The sequence below is a fragment of the Alligator mississippiensis genome, chromosome 9 (assembly GCF_030867095.1).
Source record: "Alligator mississippiensis isolate rAllMis1 chromosome 9, rAllMis1, whole genome shotgun sequence".
Lineage (NCBI taxonomy): Eukaryota > Metazoa > Chordata > Crocodylia > Alligatoridae > Alligator > Alligator mississippiensis.
Genome location: NC_081832.1, coordinates 19,912,707 through 19,931,120, shown reverse-complemented (window position 1 = coordinate 19,931,120; position 18,414 = coordinate 19,912,707). Strand labels below are relative to the sequence as shown.

At 45.4% G+C, this 18,414-nt stretch overlaps 1 protein-coding gene and 1 non-coding gene across 7 annotated transcripts in view; both read right to left on the bottom strand.

The window, feature by feature from the left end:
- ARHGAP40 (Rho GTPase activating protein 40) overlaps positions 1-18,414 on the bottom strand; it is a 96,596-nt gene that overhangs the window by 75,824 nt on the left and 2,358 nt on the right. Inside the window, exon 1 of one of the 5 annotated variants that reach the window (XM_059733213.1) lies at positions 825-944. The exons of 3 other annotated variants lie outside the window; for them this stretch is intronic. The gene's annotated coding sequence lies outside the window, so the exon portion shown is untranslated. Of the gene's footprint in view, positions 1-140; positions 394-824; positions 945-18,414 lie in introns of those variants that run through there. One more of the 5 variants, XM_059733214.1, reaches the window with a different exon arrangement.
- On the bottom strand, positions 5,702-17,265 carry LOC109282488 (uncharacterized). Of its 2 annotated transcripts, none has more exons than XR_009464336.1 (3): positions 10,231-17,265; positions 7,810-8,105; positions 5,702-6,064 (listed from the first exon to the last, which is right to left on the bottom strand). It is a non-coding gene; the product is annotated as an uncharacterized LOC109282488 (transcript). The 2 variants fall into 2 exon arrangements; XR_009464337.1 differs by lacking the exon at positions 10,231-17,265 and adding an exon at positions 9,775-10,219.

The window sequence follows — 18,414 nt, the reverse complement described above, 5'->3', positions numbered from 1 at the left end:
CTCTAACAGTCATACTGAGCCCAGGTTCCAGCTTTTCATTGTGAAAACCAGGCTACATCTAGTAATAAAAAATTACTTGGGGGGGGGGGGGGGGGGAAGAAGGGTCTCCCCCATTAAAAATCTGCAGCATTTAAGCTTACCAAAATAAAAGTCTGTGAAACGATAATCTTCTACATAAGGAGCTTGGACTGAAAGCCGCTTTCTGAGCCTGCAAAAGCCAGCGTTGGTGCCTCTGCTACTGCCCCTACACTGCACAGCCAAGTGAAACCGAGGCAACGATCAGCCGCTTAGGCACCAAGAAAACCGAGATGGATCACTTCAAATTTCCCTCTGCGATGCCCTGGCAGACTGAGCAGAAGGAGGTCAGGGGAAACGCATGGTAGGGGAAAAGGCTACCCGTCCCGGAGCATGTAAAAAGCTACCGTGAAACAAAAAGCAACAATAGGAGTGGGGAGGTTTCCGATCCAGCAGACAGCTCGGACCCAGGTGGCGGGCGGACCTGCCGCCGCGGGCTGGCTCCTCGGCGGGACCCGGGGCGCAGGCGGGGGCTGCACGGCCCGTCCGCGCCGCTTCCCCGCGCAACCCGGGCGGGCCCGGACCCGGACCCGGACCCCGCTCCGGGAAGTTCCGGGCACAGAGCAGCCCAGGCCAGGGAGCCCCTCGCGCAGCGCCAGCGGGGACCCCAGCCCGTCCGGCAGGGCGGCATCCCGAGGTCGGCAGGTCCCGCAGCCCCCGCGCGGGCTGCGGCGAGCCGGGACGGAGGCGCCGCGCCCCAGCCCCAGCCCCTGCCCCTGCCCCTGCCCCTGCCCCTGCCCGGTTCGTACCTGCGGCGCGACCGGGAGCCGGCGAGGAGCGGGGCAGCCGGAGCCTCCTCAGTGCTGGGCGGTACGCAGCTGAGCGGAGTCTACAGCCCGCGCCTCCACTTGTCGCGGCCGGGGGCGGCGCCGGCGCGTTTGAAAGGAGCCGGTGGCTGCTGCTGCTGCCGCTCACAGAAAGCGCCGAGCACCCCCAGGCTGGGGCCGGCCGCGCCCGTGCGCTGAGAGCGATCCCGGCTGTGGGGCGGCGCCTTCCCCTGCCCCGCGCTTACACTGCGAGTGGGACGCGGACAGACTTTTGCCCCCTCATCCCAGCCCCTTATTCAGGGCGCTGTGCTTGACGCGTGCCCTTGTTTTACATTGTTACTATTAAACATACGTTTCTGCCTGAATGCTAACGCCTGGGTGAGCCACATTCATTACCAGCAACCTCTGTGTAAAGATGGCCTTTGAGAAGGGAACTGGGAACCGGCGACAAGGAACCAGCTGCAGCATCATGTGCGGACACGAGTGACATGAGCTTTGGAGGGGCTGACAAGACAGCAAGAAGGCTAGATCTTGTGTCATGAAGCTCAATAAGCTATCTCCCTTCAGCTACAGTGACTCCAGGACTGATTTTTTTTTGCCTACTTCCCTGTTTGTAAACCTTTATACACAACTGAGCAAACACAGGCACATTCTTATAGTTGTATTTGGTTTGCTTCCATCTTAAACTAAACAATAAAGGCCTAGCCTATTAGTAAAACACCTAGTTTTTCTTCAACTGGAGAACAAGTGTGTTGTGTTATAGATGATGTGCCACACCATCACCATCTGTACCCTCAGCCCCTTTCCAAAACCCTAGATCAGCCCAGGGGCAGTTACTCCTAGGGATGAGACTCAGCAGGACAGATAGAGTGAAGAATCATTTCATTTCTTGGCTTCTTTTTGTAAATTAGCTCTTTAGCCCTGAACCTGGCCACTACTGAATGTCACAACCCAAAGGTGTGATTTTTTGTTTGTGTGTGTGCTTCGGCACTGCTAAATTATTTTCTCGCCAATTTGTCGCTTTCTTTGCACGGTAGAGTTCTCTGCTACAAGACAGAACTCTGGTGCAACGGGGGATTTCCCGCCAGATTATAGCTTCTTTGCAGTGTACATCTCTTTTGCATCATAGTGATACACACTGTAAAGAAGTTCCCGCCATTTGTATTAGGATTCGCGCCACATTATTGGCCCATTCCTAATGTAGGCACACGTGGCGGTTAGCGATTGGCTTGCTAGCCGTACAAAAGGCTTGGGTAGTTTCTGCCCAACTCGGAGGAGGGAGGATGAGAGAGATTGTGTGTGAAGATCTTCAAGTGCTGCGGACCCAACGCGCCTCCCCTAAGCAGGCAATAGAGGCAATAGAACCGAACCTACGGAGCTTTCGCTTCTCGCCTCTCCCCGTTGCCGAGCGCAATCCTAGACGTATCCCTTTCCTGTAACTTCGGACCCGCGGAGCCTAAGTAACTCTGGGGAATCTTTTCGAGTCTAACTGAACCAGACCCGCGGAGCCTGAACAACTCCCTGGGAGCAATCGATTTGTCGTGTTCCTCTAGTGAGGATCCAAGCGAGAGCTGTGCCTGGAAATCTGTCCAGCCTACACCAATACCATCTTTGGGTGTAAGTAAATCATCTTTTCAATCAACCATTATGCCTCCGTAACTAATTCTAACTCGCGTGCGCTAAACTGCCCCGCGGTTCTCTCCAGCCCCACGTGCCTGGGCTGCTGGCCACAGCCCGTGTGCAACGAAGACGGGCCCGACTTGCCCCCGGCTCACACATGGCGACGGGAATGAGATCGGAATCGCTGCCGCACATGGCGACAAAGGTGGGATCGGGGCGCGTCCCGCACACTGAGATCCCTGCATGGGCAGAGCCCAGTGGTGGTTTAGGTAACTGAATTAAATGTACAGCCTTGCCCTTGCAGTACTGTGTTAAATGGGCTGAGCTCAGCAGAAAGTTAGTGCTGCACAGGGACCATATGAATCGATCTTGCACAACATTTAGTAAATGCAAGAGAGTGAAGCAAGGTCATCATTATAATGAAAAATGATGCAAACTCAGCATCAGATTTAAGTCTGCCATGGTTCCTCCGCTTTACCTATGACAGGTTAGGGTGTTAGATCTGTTGTGTCAGAGTTGATAGTAGTCTTATGCAGTTTAGATTATGGTTTTCATGGGATGGTTTTGATAGGGATGATCCTGCCTTAGGCAGGGGGTTGAATTAAATGACCCCTTGGGAGCCACTCTAATTAAAACACCCACAGCATCTGGTGTATTCAGCATCTTACTGGGTGTCTATAAAAGTGCGGGGGGGGGGGGCAGACAGCTGCTCTAATTCAAATACGGCAGTATCACATGTATTCAACATCCCCATGTTTCAAAATGGTCACAGGAGTACTTTTAACTAAAGCTCGTTTGAGTTTTAAAGTACCCCAAACACTGTTTTGAAACACGGGATGCTGAATAAATGTGATGGTGAGGCATGCTGGAGCATTCCAGTTAGAATGCTCTAGCAGACTCCGTGATCCAACGTGTTCTAATTAGAACTAGGTTGGAGAACGTGTACAGGTGCCCATTGAGTCTGAAATTCAAACCTGGTTAATACAAATAACACCTTGTTTCTAGTGACAATCCTGTGCTTAATTGATGCTAACCAACTATAAGGGAGATTGATTCTCAGCGAAGGTGCCATTGCACTCTGGGTTGCCTTAAGATCCTGCCACAAGTGCCATAAGATGCCACTGTTAAGTGTGCAAACATGATTCACAAGATAAATGCAGAGTTCAAATAGGAATCCCTAGTGTTAAAAACATTGATCTTTTGGGGTCTTTCTGAGTTCTTTGCAACAGAGCTATAGTTTTTCTGTAGTAAAGGTGTGAAAACTAACAGCTGACATTTTCTGAGAGGTGCCTTGAGTTTAAGAAGTTGAGAACCACTGCTACATGTTATTTCTGTAGTCAGATGGGGTCACTGCTCAAATGTATGGGATGTATATACACACACAGATGCCTTTAACAGAAGTTAAATTCAGTAGTTTCTACTGCTTCACCAGAATATGAACTGTTAAGATGCATATGTCAAAGTAACAGCATGTGAAATGTAGCTTGAAGAAAATAGGGAAATATGAACCTTCCAACTTTTCTACCTCCTGCTGTTCCATGTTCTACTGAGGCAGGGTCGGAGCCTTTTTGAAGAATCAGCTTTGAAATTCTAGTGGAAGGGATAAAATCATGTTGCTTTAGTCCTCCCAACTGCACATTAGAACTCAAACCTACATCAACCTTTCAGCTCCTAATCTTTTTTTTTTTTGGTATGTTTCCCTCTGTGCTTCAAGGGAGGAAAAATGTCACTAGTTACTTGAGAAGCATGAATGCTAAGCAAGACAACCTCCTGCTGCACCTGGAAACTCTCATTAAAAATCAGTTCTGCCCACTGGCAACAACCTTAAATATTTAAGCTGGCCCATCTTCCTGAAGCCGTGGTGGCAGACACCTGCCAAGCCAGTGGCTGTGGTACACACTCAATACCATAAACTTGGAAGAACAACAAAGCTTCCTCCAGTCTCTTGCCCTAGTGACACTACAGTAATCCAGACTATGAGGCAGTCTTTTAGTCATCAACCAGGGAATGTTCTAAAAGGAGAAATATTAAAGCCCTGCTATTCACCTCCCAGCAGTCGGTAGTTTAAATTAGCACCAGACACAGGGGGAAGGGCACATAAACCCTTTCTAAACAAGTGGCCTGGCTAAGTGAAGAAAAATGAATAAGTATTATTAAAAACCTACCTTACTGGAGAACTCCGAGGAGACGCAATACCTCAGGGGAAAACAAAGTAAATAGGCATACAAGGCCTGCTGCATAAATAGCATAGGTTAATACAATCATTTACAGTCCTTTCACATAAGTCTCTGGAGGTAACATAGGTACAGGACACAACCAGCAAAGCCAATTTTCTTTCCAGTGGCAATCTCTTTTTTTTTTTTTTTTTTTTTTTAAATGGCTTAATAATATTAACCCTGTCACTACAGAGCAGTGGAATACATATAGATGCTTGTTAGTTTGTTGCTCTTTTAATAAATTGTCAAGAACTTCCTAAATTCAGTGCAGTAGCCAGTTGCCTTTCTACATACAAGGTGATCACTGAGTATTTACTTGGGGTGCAAACTTGTAGATCACCCCAATTCCATCCACCACACTGGCTTGTATAGTGCTACCTGGCCTAGCATCATTTGAACCACTTTAAGTTTTTGACTATCATGCCCCACTGGAACCCAACCTGGCATCACATCAAGATTTCAAAAAGGAGATACCAGAATCAAGAAGTAGAGCAGTCATGTGCTAAATATTTCTATATATCAAACCATAACAAATCTGTTAGGAATCTATGGTAAGTTTGTTCTATATTTCAGAACTGAAAACTTAAAAGAGTTTGCTAATCACCAACTTGAGGTTTTACAAGTTTGAAACCAGAAGAGTGAAGACCTGATTAGAATAAGAATTAGAATAGTTTTCAACAGCACTGGAGCATTCTGTGCTCACACACCAGTAAGAACTCTTACAGACATACATTGCCGTAAGCATATCTTATTCAAAATGTGAATTTATTACTGGTCCACTCAACCAACCACACATTTTCTTCCTTGATCTAACTAAGTGTATGTCAGTCTATATCTTCATAGGCTGAAGGAGAGGGGTAGGAAAACAAATCCAAGCAGGGGAGCAGTACAAGAACTGGACTGTAGGTGAGTCACTGTGGTCCTTTCAATTGGCCCACATGAAGGCAGCTGTGATGACTTGCATGGATGCCAATCCATAAGATTTTTTTTTTTTTTTAAAAAGAAACCAACAGGCAAAACTGATAAATTCTTAAACCTTTACTCCATCACGACAGTTCAAAGACACTGAGGAGGTTATTTTTCATGGCAATAATACCACTTGTTTTATTTGCACACCATGGTCATTCTCCCTTCAGATGAGCAACGGGGATGGTTTATCAATTTGTTGCAGTGCTTTTACATCTCTCAGTGACGGACACAGTCAGTTCTGATTTCTCATTTCAGATAATCCCAGATTTTCGCAACCCTTCCACTCAGCAGGACAAAAGGCTGAGCTGGGTAGATATCCAAACATAGCGGCAGCAGCTGACTCTTCAGGATATTAGCAATCTCAAGCATTTGGCAGCCAACATTCCAGATGAGAGACAGCAGCAGAGAGCAGAGTAGCTGATGCAAAAAAAGGGGGAGAGAGTTTCTTGGTGAAGACAATCTTGAACCAAATGGCATTCCCCAGGGGATATAAAAACTTCAAGACCAGAAAAAGCATCTAGGTTCTTCCTCTTTCCCATCTCACCCTACCAACCCAGCTGTCAGGCAACAATGGGCTGATTTAAATCCCAACCCTTCAAATATACTCATGGATAAATTCCTGAAGACAGGCAGAGTCCCACTGAGTCTGCTTACAGGATCAACACACACAAGGCTAAGATCCATGGCAGGTTTATATAGGCGTATATTCAATATCAGTGTGGTGGAAGCCCGCAGTCAACTGCTTTGCGTGGTGCATTGTGGGAGTGATGCCATAGGTGAAGGAAGAGAAAATTATTTGTGGAGGGCTGAGCTAGGCGGTGGGTCGCATGAGGGCGGAACAGCTGTGAAGCCCCTGGCCCAGGGTCATCCCTGTGCCTAGCTCCTCTGCAGCACTGGCCCCTGCAGCCCAGCCTGGTCCGGCCTCATCAGCGTGGCATCCTGGGAGCTGGAAGCCATGAAGCCGCCTGGCAGCAGCACCCGCCACTCCCAGTAGCTGGTGCCTGTGCTTGTGTGTACTGTCTGCTGTTGTCAAGTACCAAAACTGTCTTGTAAAAATGGTAGAAACGGGTCCGGGGGGTCAGTACAGTCCAGGTCTTGGAAAGTATCCCTATTTGTTACATTGTAAAGTGGGTTCCCTTTATGCAAATTTGAGTTATGCACAGTTTTGCAGGAAAGAATGTACAGCGTAAAAGGGAGGAAAATTCAGTATATATTTCGAGTATATATTTAGAAAGCATTTCCTGTTCTACTGATTTGTCAAGACATCACAGGAGCAAATGATGTCACAAATACTTGGAGTACAGAGAGTACCACATTCCATATTCCTGTCCCAAGTATCTAATGCACAATATTTCTAGGAATAAGTGGACAAGACCTGAAATCAGGCTTCCCAAGTAAGCAAAGTAGTAAAATATTTTGATTTTGAAGACACAGAACATATTTATTTTAAAATGTATTTGTTCCATAAAAGGGGATGTGGAACAGATTTTATGAAGTATGTATCAGCATAATGAAAATGAATGTATCAACATATTCTATCAAAGATGTATACAGAGTTGATTTTCTCATCTGAATCAAAAAAAAAAATCAAAGACAGAACTGCTGCTTATGTGCTGTCTGCCTTTTAAATTACAGACTCTTGGTAATGTGCAGAGTATTTTTAACTTATGACAGCACTTGCATTGTGCACTTTCAAAGCCTATACCTATGTCACCAGAAAGTCTGGCAGCAGACAGCAGCCGCTATCACTAATCCACCAGGACAAGTGCAAATCCTGCTATTTCTGTTTGCACTAAATTGTTTCATTCAGCAGCTGTAGCACCAGAGCACCCAAGGAAGCAAACAGCTGTTGAATGGAACACAGCAACCAGAAAAAGGTACAGAAGCATCTGCATACTGCCAGGTGGCTGCAGAAGACTTGGACTACTTGGCAAAGATGAAGTAATTTTGCCATCTAAAAGAACCATCTGACCATTACAGGGAACAATTTGGGGGCAGATGCACAGTTTTTCTAGCAGAACTCTAGTAGGCAAAACCTTGTAGTGTAGACTAAGCCTTATTTTGCACCTTTAAATGTCATGCAAGACAGGAGCAACTCCAAATGTGCAAGAAGTTTAAAAAATAAAACAAAGCCAAACAGCAAAAATGACTGTCCCACTTACCATCACAGCAGAGTACAAGGCATTCTTCTCATAGCAACATGGACTCATTCCCTGCCCCCAAAACAGACAGTCTGAGATTGCAGCAAAAAGGTTTTTCAGTTTTGGACTCTGATAAGCAGACTTGGGCACTCGTTGCCCCACAGGTGCACTTGACTGTATATCCTTTGGGAACTTGGTACTAGCCATCTCTCTCCAGCCTCTCTCTCTTGCATCTTCATTCTCAAATTTAGGGTCAGCATTCCCATCAGACTGATCAGAGGAGGGCTCCCTTATTACTTTGATATGGGGTAACTGGGCTGAAACACATTTTAAACAATTAAATGTGAAGTAACTTTGTGAAATAGGGCAGAAAACAGTAGTATTCCATGCCTCTGTTACTTGCATACTAGTTAGTATTCAACAGCAATGTTTAAAATATAGCTCTGCTGGAGTGTGAAAAGCTGCACTATGAAATTTCAAATGTACTGTCACAGGCATTTTCGTTTAAACGTATTCAGGTTACAATTTAGACATTTTTTCTTCTCTCTGACTACATACCCTACAAGTTCAAGTCTGAGTCCAGATACGTTCTAAGTCATCACCACTAGTAAGTAGTAAACAATTTGCACTCCAAACTAGATAGTTCCAATAGTACGAGTCTCAGCAAGTATAACCAAGTAGATTTTAGCAGGCAGTGCTGTTGGACTATCCTCCAATTTGCACCTCACCCCATAGTTGTTCCAACTCCATGCTACACTAGCTAAAAGGATACAACCAAATGAAGATGTAATTAAAAGGAAGACAGTTTCAACATAACCATTTTACAGGCCTCAATCCTACAAATATTGGAATACATGTGTATATCCTTACACAAGTATTTAAACAGTCTTAGAATTACTTGTGTTTAAAGCATATGTGCAAATACATACTGGACTGGAGTAATTGCAATTATTCTAGTAGCAGAAATGTTTTATATCAATGCACTTTAAATAACATTACCCTTGCAAAACCTGGTTCAGGTCACCAAAATGCTGTTACCTAGAACAGCCAAGTCTGCAAAGGACAACACACAATGGAAATGCAGTACAGTTAATATAGTTATTGCACTAGATTTTACCTATGTAGGGTATATACAATCTTTGACTTTGTCAGAATGTGAGCCATTCTCGCAGCACCATTTCCATGCCAACCAACTAAGTTTATGTTAACATAGCCATTAAACAATCTAACTGACTTCTGAATAGACACCACAGTTCAGTTCAATTAGCCACAGTGGTAAATTTGGGGGCTAACAGAACAGGTACTTCTATTTACCTGGTAACCAGAAACCACTGACATATAATGTATACTTGCCCTAGTTAGACTAGAAAGATATCAGTTTTGCAATCCTTGACAGAAAGCAATCAAGCCATATAATCGAACACATTAACAAGTGCTTCCTTCAGAATATCTGCACCTACAGCATGAAAAAAAAGTTTTGAATCTGTTTCAGAGCAGAGAGAATTTATAATCAAAATGAAGTATTGTGCACGCATGTGTGTGCAAACGTAAGAAAAGAAAAGGAATTATAATCTTCAATTATAAGTAGCTTTTGCTCCCCTGCTGCCAGGCTGCCCAACAAAATCACCATCACTCCTCATATGGAACCTACTAAGCAGCCAGGCCCCACAATAATCAAGGCAGGCAGACTAAACCCATGAGAGCTAAAGGCATGTTTTGTGTTAGATTTTATTTTTATTTTTCTTATCAGGACAGTGCCCTAAAGACAGAATCACTGTTTCTGAACCTTCAGTTGATTCCTTCCTCCAATTGCTTACACTCCAAGATTAGAGCAAACTAACGAGGTTTCATCTCTTTGAAGATATCAGCAAGCCTGCCATTAGGCTAAAACAATGCTCATTAGCTGTAATCACTTCAGAAGGAAACAAAATATCAATAGTGAATCATAAAGTGAAAGAAACATACAAAAATAATAAAAGGATTCACCTTTCCCTCTTGCTAATGCTTCCTTTCAGCCCTCATGCTGTTTGACTAGGCACTAGTGCTGGTGCTTGTGAACAATATCACAAGTGAGTAAGAAGGAGGATAAAGACAGATTAGTTGAGGTTTCACCATAAAAAAAATGCGCACACAAAAGCTTTCTCCAACTCTCTTCTTAAATTAAATCATTGTTTTTTCAGGGATAGATTAACCCAACCCCCCCACCACCATAAGAGCTCTGCCACCAAGCAGCAACACATCATTCTAGTCAGATTTTTATAGCTAACAGAAGTTAAATTGAGTTTGATTCTCCACACAGTATCACTTGTTTCAATAAGAAAACTTTTGTCCTCTTGAGACAAGCTGCATTCACCTAAAAAAGCCACACAGAATCCTCAAAGGGAAGGCTAATGCTTAAAATCTCTATGCAAAGGCATTTATATATCTAATACTAAAACTTACCTTCATTGAGTAAATGCTGCAGCCAGATAATCAGTAAGATCAGCAGTAACCCAAATGGCAAACAAAACCAAAAGAAAAGAACAGGAAATGTCAAATCATTTACCAAAGGAACCAGAGGATACTTCATAGCTGGTTTCAGGTCAAGCTAGGATTAAACAGCTTACTTACTCTGCTTCAGAAACTACTTTTCATAACTCTTATTACATCACAGCATTAGTCACAACAAGACTGTGATGACATTCTTAGCACAGCTAATCTGAAAAACAGTCCCTCTACTATCCAGGAAGGAAACAAAAAAGACGGAGTGTAGAATGAGAATGAAAAATTAGAAAGCATCTGATTTAACTGCTCCTTATTAGTATCAATCAAATATAAATTAAGACAGCTTCAAAACCTGTGAAAAATGTAATCAAAGGTACTTCAATGCCTCATATAAAATAGGTGACAAAACACTTTAGATGATTAGCATACCTTCCAAGAAAATAAATCAATAAAACAAATCAAACTAATAAGAAAGCAACAGAAAAGAAAATGTACATTCAATTAAAATTCCTTATGTTAATCTCTTTCATTTGGCATCAACAAAAAGTCTAATGGACATCTTTAACTTTTGCTGTATATTTGACATTATTTAAGGTTCTCTCAGTTCTTTTTATATTAGTCAACCAGGACAATAATTGTCTATTCTACTTTTTTAGTGTTTTCTTTTATTTTTGTAAGCCAGGCAAGATGATTATTTTCATAGGAAACATACTTGTAAACTAACTTTTAATTGTAAGTGATTCTGTATAGCACTTAAAACAAAAACTGAGACTTCTCTCTGATGTTGACCAATTTTGTAACTGTGGGCAAAAATCACTTAACCTCTCAGTGTGCATTTCTCCATTAGTAAAATAAATTACCAAGCACTTACCTCACAGGGGGTTTGTGTTACTTAATTAATTGCTTGTATAGCACTTAGAAAACCTCACATGAAAGGGACTATCTGTGTGTGCATTGTTAACAATTGCATGCATTTAACACTCCTGTTTGTGAATATCTATGTATGGTTTTATATAATATGATATCATATGGGGCAAGCGAACAGGGGAAGGAGGTTCACAAGTCAGTTTGCCCCCTACCCTGACTCTGATGGAGAGCCTTCAAGCTTGGTGAGAGAAAGCAGGGAAAAAGGAACCTTTCAGGACCAAGGAAAAGTAAACAGGCCACCTTACAGGCCAGCTTATTAAGGCAGTGACGATGCATAGGAGGTGCATGGGGGTACACATGCACACCCTGAGAGCGCTGGTTCACCCCCTGACAGGCCACACTCCCTGCTTAGGTGACAGGCAGGGGGGGCAGGCGAGAGTGGCAGTACCCCACCTGCGAGTGCTGTCTGGGGAGTGGAAGAGCTGCAGCCGTTTCCGGTAGCACCACAGCTGCTTCACAATCAGCTGTGGGCCCCCCCCACATCGGTGAGATTGGCCATGGGGCTCCCTGTCGGTGAGAATGGCCACAGGGGGGACTCCCCCCGGTCGCTGACTGGTCACTGGGGGGGCACATGCCCCCCTGACTAAGGTGGTACCAGTCGCCCAAGTGCTAAGGAAGGTACTCTTGGAAGAATGGCAGTAAGAGAGAGAAAGCAGATTCTAGGCAGGACCACTCACCATCAAGGTTTCCACCCAGGTCTGGGTTTGGCACTGTGGAAACTGGCTTGCAGGTTCCTTCCAGGGATGGCCAGGTCAGGGGGTACCTGCAGTGCAAGCGGTGCCTCCTGGTGCTGTCTCTGAGGGAGCAGGCAAGAAAGCTAGAGGAGGAGGTGGTAAGGCTCCAAAGCATCCTCCATCATGAGGAGTTCATCGATTTGATGCTGGAGGAGACCTCCAAGACTGTGGAGGAAGAATTGCCAAGGGCAGCACTAAAGAAGGGAGAGGACATGGACTCTGAGGAAGGTGGAAGCTTGTGACCTCTGGCAACAAGCAGGAATCTTCATCTCCACTTGCAGGAGTTTGCCTGGAGAAGAGCTATGGAACCCTAGCAATAGAGGGGGAGGACAATGTTCCATTGGTGGAGGACAGGACAGACCTCCCCAAGGTGGGGATGAATGAGACCACTGCCATCAGAAAGAAGAGATGGGTGGTGCTGAAGACTCCCTTCTGCAGGGAACAGATGCATCCATCTGCCAGCCTGACCTGTTGTCTTGGGAGGTCTGCTGCTTGCCCAGAGAATGGATCTGAGATGTCATGGATGGATTATCAAGACTCATGAGGCCCTCTACTACCCCATGCTGCTCATCCATATGGGCACCAATGATACTGCCAGGGGATACTCTGAGCATATCAGAAGTGACTATAGGGCTCTGGGTGCAAGGGTGAAGGAGATGGGGGCTCAGGTGGTATTCTCCTCAATCCTTTTGGTCAAGGGAAAGGGCCTGGGCAGGAGTGGGCGCATCCTGCAGACCAAAGCATGCCTGCTCAGGTGGTGTTGCCAGCAGGGCTCTGGCTTCTTTGACCATGGGATGATGTTCCAAGAAGGACTGCTAGGAAGAGATGGGAACCACCTGACAAAGAGAGGGAAAAGTGTCTTGACAGACAAGCTTGCTAAACTTTAAACCAGGGTTGCTATGGGATGGAGACCAAAGCCCTGAGGTAAGTGGGGAAGTGGGTGACCTCGTAGAAGCACAAGCAGGAGTGGGCAACAGGGGAGGCATTCTCATTGTTCCTGAGAAATAAGGGCAATCGTCTAGTTACCTTAGGTGCCTGTACATGAACGCACACAGCCTGGTTAAAAACCAAAAAGAATTGGAAGTCCTTCTACAGTCACAGAATTATGACATGATTGGAATAAAAGAGACTTGATGGGAGGTCACATGACTGGAGCACCACCATGGGTGGCTATAAACTATTCAGGAAGGACAGGCAGGGGAGAAGAGGAGGAAGAGTTGCACTTTATGTAAAAGAGCTGTATGATTGCTCAAAGCTCCAGTATGAAACTGGAGATAGGCCTCTTGCAAGTTCTGGGTTAGGGTCAGAGAAGAGAGAAACAAGAGTGATGTTGTGGTGGGGGTCTGCTATAGGCCACCAGACCAGGTGGATGAGGCTTTCTTCAAACAGCTAGCAGAAGTTTCCCCAGTCACAGGCCCTGGTTTTCGTGGGGTACTTCAATCACCCTGACATCTGCTGGGAGGGCAATACAGCAGTGTGCAGGCAATCCAGGAACTTTTTGGAGAGTGTTGAGGACAACTTCCTGGTGCAAGTATCAGAGAGGCCAACTAGGGGCCATACTCTTCTTGACCTGCTGCTCACAAATACAGAAGAATTGATGGGGAATGAAGTCTTGGATGGCAACTTGGGCAGCAGCAACTATGAGATGATTGACTTCAGGATCCTGAGGAAGAGAAGGAAGGAAAGCAGCAGAGTAAGGACCTGGACTTCAGAAAAAACAGATTTTGACTCAGTCAGGCAATTTATGGGTCAGATCCCCTGGGAGGCCAGTCTGAGAGGGGGAAAGGAGTCCAGGAGAGTTGGCTGTACTTTAAAGAAACCTTACTGGAACAACCCATCCTGATGTGCAGGAAGACTAGTGAGTATGGCAGAAGACCAGCTTGGCTTAGCAGGAAACTCTTCAGTAAGCTAAATCACAAAAAAGAAGCTTATAAAAAGTGGAAACTTAGACAAACAATGAAGGAGGGATATAAGGCTATTGCTTGGGCATGCAGGGATGAAGTCAGGAAGGCCAAAGCACAACTGGAGTTGCAGCTAGCAAGGGATGTGAAGGGTAACAAGAAGGGTTTCTACAAGTATGTCATTAAAAAGAGGAACAGAGAAAGTATGGGTCCCTTACTGAATTCAGGAGGCAGCCTAGTGACAGAGAATGTGGAAAAGCTTGAATTACTTAATGCCTCTTTCACCTTAGTCTTCACAGGCGAGGTCAGTTCCAAGACTACTGCACCCAGCAGCACAGTTTGGGGAGAAGGTGGGCAGCCAGCTGTGGCAAAAGAACAGGTCAGAGACTATTTAGAAAGCTGGGCATATACAAGTCCATGGGGCTAGATGGAATGCACCCAAGGGTGCTGAAAGAGTTGGCTGATGTGATTGCAAAGCCATTGGCCATCATATCTGAAAACTCATAGTGATTGGAAAAAGTCCCAGATGATTGGAAAAGGGCATAGTGTCCATATTTAAGAAAGGGAAAAAGGAGGATCCAGGGAACTGCAAACTGGCCAGCCTCACTTCAGTTACTAGAAAAACCATGGAGCAGATCCTCAAGGAATCCATTTCTAAGCACTTGGAGGAGAATGTTATTAGGAACAGTCAGCATGGATTCACCAGGGGCAAGTCAACCCTGACCAACCGGATTGCCTTCTGTGATGAGATGACTGGATGTGGGGAGACCAGTGGATGTGGTGTACCTTGACCTTATCAAGGCTTTTGATACGGTCTCCCACAACATTCTCGCAGGCAAGCTCAGGAAGTACAGGCTGGATAAGTGGACTGTAAGGTGGACAGAAAACTGGCTGGGGCATTGGGCTCAGAGTGTAGTGATCAATAGCTCGATGTCTAGTTGGCAGCTGGTATCAAGTGAAGTGCCGCAGGGGTCAATCCTGGGACTGGTTTTGTTCAATATCTTCATAAATGACCTGTAAGATGGCACAGAATGCACCCTCAGCAAGTTTGCAGAGGACACCAAGCTGGGCGGGGAGTAGTAGATATGCTGGAGGGGAGGGTTAGGATTCAGAGGGACCTCAACAAATTGGAGGATTAGACCAAAAGAAATCTCATGAGATTCAATAAGGACAAGTGCAAAGCCCTGCACTTAGGATGGAACAATCCCATGCACCAATACAGGCTGGGAGCTGACTGGCTGGGCAGCAGCTCTGTGGAAAGGACCTGGGGGTTACAATGGACAAGAAGCTGAATTTGAGCCAACAGTGTGCCTTTGTTGCAAACAAGGCTGATGGTATACTGAGCTGCACTGGTAGGAGTGTTGCCAGCATATCTATTCTGCACTGGTGAAGCTACGTCTGGAGTACTGTGTCCAGTTTTGGCTCCTCCACTACAGAAAGGATGTGGACAAATTAGACAGAGTCTAGTGGAGGGCAACGAAAATGGTTCGGGAGCTGGGGCATGTGACTTTTGAGGAGAGGCTGAGGGAACTGGGCTTATTTAGTCTAGAGAAAAAAAGACTGAGAAGGGATTTCACAGCAGCCTTCAACTACCTGAAGGGTGGTTCCAAAGAGGATGGAGCTAATCTGTTCTCAGTCATGGCAGATGACAGAACAAGGAACAATGGGGTCCTATACATGTACAGGAAACCAGTGCCAACATACTGGAAACACAGTGCATTGGAGCAGACTTGATTAATCAAGTTTGCTGGACCATGGAAATAAATGTGCTCCAGCAGACTCAGGCATCACGTGTATTAGCATTCCCACACTGAAAAATTGTGGCAGGGCACTTTGAACTCAAGCTCATTCAATGAGCCTTAGTTCAAACCACCCCACTGCCATTTTTCAGCACAGAGGACACTGATACACGTGACACTTGGGCACTTTTAGTTAAAAGCACCCCCCATAATTAAAGCACCTCCCATACCATACTAATTAAAGCACCCCCCATGCCTACTGGAGCATGTGTAAAAATGCCCAATGTTTAGGTTACATCAAGGGAAGTTAGATATTGGGAAAAACTCTTCACAAAGAGGGTAGTTAAGCTCTGGAGCGGGTTACCCAAAGACGTTGTGGAATCTTCATCCCTGGAGATTTTTAAGACCAGCTAGACAAAGCCTTAGCTGGGATGATATATTTGGGGATCATCCTGCTTTGAGCAGGGGGTTGGACTAGATAACTGCCGGAGGTCCCTTCCAACCCTAATTTTCCACGATTCTATATCTGTCCCTTTAAAATTAGTCTTTTAATCATGAGATCTCAGTGTGCTTTACAAATTCTCATTAATTAAACCAGATACCACTCCTGTACAGTGGAGAATTCCTATTATTCCAACTTTGTGTAGTGGGTAAGCAGATGAATAGAAATTAATTAAATCCACTTTCAAAGATGGCAAATCCCTGCAGCTCCCATTGCCCATGGTGGAAATCCTAAGTATTTCTGAAAATCAAGCTATTGATGACTTGTCTACAGTTGCATGGTGAGTCAAGAGCAGGCAGGGGACCAGGATCCAGGACTGCTGACTCAGTCTTCATTCTAACAACACCTCTCCAGTCACAGTACACCAGAGTTTAATTAAATATTTCTAAAGAAAAAAAGTAAAGAATAAAAACTTGAGCTATAATATTATAGATTCATAGATGATTGGATCAGAAGGGACATAAGCAGATCAGAGTCCTTAAAAAAGTTTGGTTTTCATGACTTTTAGCTGGAAGGGCTGGAAAGAAAATCATAGAGATAGGAGTCTCTACTCTGGGTATAGATTCACAAGACTTTACCTGGGTCTGGGCTTGCAGCTTGGGTACTCAGATTAGTTAAGCCCATCAGCAAGCATTCACACCGCAGAAATATACTCTTCTCATACCCATATAACTCATGCTGCAATAGCCCAAGTGAGGTGCTAGGATCTCCATCCCTGGACATTTAAGAGAGCAGGTTGGACAGACATTTGGCTGAGATGACTTTATTCAGGGATGATCCTGTCTTGAGCAGGAAGCTAGACTGCATGACCTCATTAGGTTCCTTCCAGTCCTACTTTCCTATGATTTCTAGGAGCATGTTCTTCAGTTCATAATGCCTCACTAACTCAAGTTGTTCTACAAATTATTTTGTGGTGCCTCATGGAAGAGTTCATCTGTCCTGAGCCATAATCTCACAAATGGCAGCCTTCTCAGTACTAGCAATTGACTTGCCCACACCAAATGATTTAGCCCAGTGGTCTCCAACCTTTTTAAGTATGAGATCATCTTTGACATTTAAAAGCAACCCAAGATCTACCGTGCACCACCGCCAACCCCCACCCCACCCCAGCAGGTAAGTCTGTGGGGAGGGAAGAGTGGGGCAGACTGAGGCAGAGAGAGAAAAAATTATTAGGGGGCATGCCTCCCCAGCAGGTAAGTCCCACCCCGGCTGGGGCCCCACTCAACTTACCCCTGCTCCTGCCTCTGCAGCACTGTCCCTCGCTGCGGGGGCCTCGATCTAGTGCCTACCCCTTCCCTCCCCCATGGACTGACCTGCTGGGCTGGGGCACGTGCGTGCATGCACACGGGCGCCCAGCCCTCACCCCAGCCTTGTACAGACTCCAAGAGGCTCCGAGATCTACCGCTGGATCAAGATCCACTGGTTGGAAGTGGCAATGCATAGTGGGTGCACATGCACCCTGAGAGCACTGGTGCATACCCTGTGAGTGCTGGCCAGGGAGTGTGAGCACCAGATGAAGTGCCATGGCCACTTCCAGGAGCACTGTGGCCACTTCCAGGAGTGCTGCAACTGCTTCCTGGTGGGCGCAATCACTGACTGGTCGCTGGGGGGGGGGGCATGTGCCCCCCCAACCAGTCACCCATGCTGGTTGGTGACCACTGATTTAGTCTCTCACCTCAGTCAGAGACAGTCAGCTTCCAGATAATAATATTAACCCAATTCTGCACTGGTATAACTACTCTCATTTGTGTATCCTTTCACTATTACAGTTTATATGCATGTGGCCAAAGCTATTGTTCCTGAAATAATTCTAGAAGGTGCCTTGGGAAGAAAGGGTCCCTAAACTGCCCTGGGCTATTGATAGCATTTATGTGCCTATAATTTACCTACCACAAGGAGCACAAGAATATGTCAACTGCAAAGGATACTACTCAATCATTCTGCAGGCCTTGGTTGACCATAGTAGCATGTTCATGAACACCTACATGGGATGCACAGGCAGAATACATGATGCTAGCAGGCTACGGAGTTTTTGGTGTGTACCTGTTTGGACAAGAAGGGACCTTATTCCTAACTGTTAGCATGTTTAGTCAAGAAGGCATCTGTGTCCATTTTAAAAAACCTTTAAAGAAACCTTCAAATGCCCACTGCCCTTTTCAACGTGTCTAGTAAGCAGCTACAGGATTGCTATGCAAAGTTAATTTGACTGACAGAAGACAAGACTGTACTGTCATTTGCATGTCAATGTACTTGAAGTAATTAGTACTGTGGCATGTTGCATCCTGTACAACAATGGCAAAGAAAAAGGAGATAGCTTTTAATGGGACTCAGCTCATGAC